Raw genomic sequence first — 2,883 nt, forward strand, 5'->3', positions numbered from 1 at the left:
CCAGCGCCCGGCGCCGTGGTTCTCCGCGCCACTAGCCTCTATGGCTAGGACGGGCCTGTGTCAGTATCTTACATACCCGTGTTTTCCCAAAAATAAGACACACTCTTATATTTATTTTTCCTCAAGAAGACACACTATGGCTTATTTTCAGGGGATGTCTTATTTTTTTAATTACACATCCAGCCTCACCTCTTCCTTGGCGCCCTCCAGAACTGTGCCTATCACTATGTCTTATTTTCAGGGTATGTCTTATATTGCGCAATTGCGTAGAAATCCTGCTATGGCTTATTTTATGGGTATGTCTTATTTTCAGGGAAACGGGGTAGGAAGCTGCCTTATACTAAGGCCATTGGTCCATCGAGCTCATTGTTTTCTACCATTATTTTCTGACACCAGATCTCTAGGATTTCAGGGTGGAGACATTTGAGGATGCTGTGGATTGAACTGGGGATCTTTTGCATGCAGAGCAGATGCTCCACCACTGACCTAGGGTTGTGTTGTTGTTGTTGTTTTTAGACATCATCCCTGAATTTCTTTATTACCTCTAATAATTCTCTGTATTTTTCTGGATCCTGTTCTGATCTGGTTGTTATAATGGTGAGATATGCTCTTCTCTACAACCACAGTGCAAGCCATTGCACCTTCTTTTCCAAGCAAGGCTGTCCCAGCACCCAAACAAAAACCCTATAATGTTCCAGAAAGGCAACAGAATGGTTGGCCGGACTCTGTACAAGATAATCAACTCATTGAACTTTTTCAAATGGTCCTTTTCCTGGTCCCACATTTTCCTTATAACTGGCCCTACTGAAGTTCTCCCTAGCACTGCCATTCGTCCTGCATAAATGCAGTTCGCCCCATATTCCCCAGCATGATCCACTCTGATTATACGGTCAATAACTGGCTTATTGATGTTTTCGTAGGTCGTTCCAGTACTACAACATCTGTAAGGTGATTGCAAGGTTGGCAAATGCCATCTTCTTCTTCCACCTTCCCTGCAAAGGGACCGCCAGCACTCAGCTCGCAGCAGCTGCAGTCCCACTACCTCCGCCATCCCCCACCCACCCACCACTGACCTAGTTGAATCTCAGCAGGCTGTGACCTGTATATATTTATTTATCAGGATTTATATACCACCCAAAATCTCTAATCCATCTACATAAAGCAATACAAAGTAGCAATACAAAATACAATGCAATGGACAGTAAACCAGCACCAGAAGTTCTTAAGACAGGTCCAGCAAACCTAAGTACGACCCTCCATTAAAAATCAAAGTGAGGAGCTAAAACTTTAAGAGCCTTTTAAAAGGATCTAAGAGACCGTGCCAGCACCATCTCTGTTGGAAGCAAAAGCCACAGGGTCACCATAAAGGTCCAATTTTGCATGTCTGCCAACCTGATAATTTTCACAGGGAAGAACTTAAAGAGGCCCATCTGACATTGACCTTAGGGCACAAGGAAAGTGATATGGGGTCAGATGGTTCTTTAGGTAACTTCAGCTGTTTAGGCCCTAACTGGAAAATAACCAGCACGTTGATTTGGGCCCAGAAACACGCAGGCAAGCGGTGCAGACAATACAAGATTGGAGTAATGTGCTCAGACCTTCTGGCATTCACCAATAGCTAGGCAGCAGCATTCTATTCCAGGGCAGTTTCCGAACAGTCTTCAAGGGTAGCCCCACATGGAGCACATTATAGTATTCCAAGGTTCACCAACATTTTTAGTCCCATGGGCATATGTGGATTTTGGGAGGAATGCCATGCACACTGCCCCTTTTGGCCATTTCCCCTCCCCCCAATGAACCCCCTCCCCTTTCTAAGAGGCAGGAAGAGAGGAGGTGTGGCTGCAGACTTTGGTTTTCCAAAGGTTCTGGGTAAAAGCCAGATGCAGTAGAATTCAACCGAGCCTTGAAAACCCCATAGAGACAGAATAGGAAAAGAATGTCACTTTTCTCAACTTCCTCCTTCAGTCCTATCTGGTTCTCCAGAGAGAGAAAAGTAACCAATTTCACCCATCTAATGACCAGTGAGTGATAAGGAGTGCTGACCCCTGTACTATTTCATCACGCGGGTAACAATCTCTCACTAAATACGGTTGTCAACTGAAAGCGGATGCCTTCTTCCCCTGCCGCCGTGTCTACAAAATTCAGGGTTTTAATTCTATCTCCGTTTAAAATGGAACTGCCAGATCTAGGCTTTAGATCCACCGACACATCTGCACCACAAATTAAGAATGAATATTTAAAAAGCCACTCTAGATGCTTCCTGTGAAACCATAAAGGCCATCAGAGGATCGTGAATGATTCATTACTATCCTTGTCATATTTCTAATCTCTTGCCCTCCAAATACACAACTGCAGTCACGCCAGTAACCATGTCTTAAGTACACAGTTTTTTTCTACTTCTCTTGAAGTCGAAAGTCTGCCTTGTATTGCACTGTTAAAAGAACCTTAGTTCCCCCTATGCACCACAACAGGAAAAATTCTCTGTGTCTTATTCTAATACATATTGAACTTAGCCCCCCAGTTATGTGTGGAGAAAGGTTTGTGTACGCAGTGGGGTTTTTATTTCTGTTACTGTTGGTGCTGCTTAGCAGACTGCTTTTGACACTCCCCCAAGGTTCAGGAGCAGCTTATGGTGGGCATGTGGAGCTGCTATTAGAAGGGGCAGGGAGAGATTTCCCCCCTTCACCAAAAAAGGTGCTATTAGATATTGAGTCCACAGTGCATCACTCTGGCTTCTGTTCTGACCTGGTGCCCTAGGTCTGGTTATTTTAAACACAGGAACAAGCATTTCAAAAAATAGTAGTGCTAACATTTCCACAACAAAAACAGAAGATTTTGAGCTATTTTTAAGGAAATTCGCCAAAAAAATCAACACTTCAGACA

General features: G+C 44.0%; 1 pseudogene; it reads right to left on the bottom strand.

Moving 5' to 3' along the window:
* Positions 1-512: 512 nt before the first annotated feature.
* On the bottom strand, positions 513-1,051 carry LOC118088430 (5-demethoxyubiquinone hydroxylase, mitochondrial-like; annotated as a pseudogene).
* Between the last annotated feature and the right edge of the window lie 1,832 nt (positions 1,052-2,883).

Source organism: Zootoca vivipara, chromosome 7, assembly GCF_963506605.1.
Source record: "Zootoca vivipara chromosome 7, rZooViv1.1, whole genome shotgun sequence".
NCBI classification, from domain to species: Eukaryota; Metazoa; Chordata; class Lepidosauria; order Squamata; family Lacertidae; genus Zootoca; species Zootoca vivipara.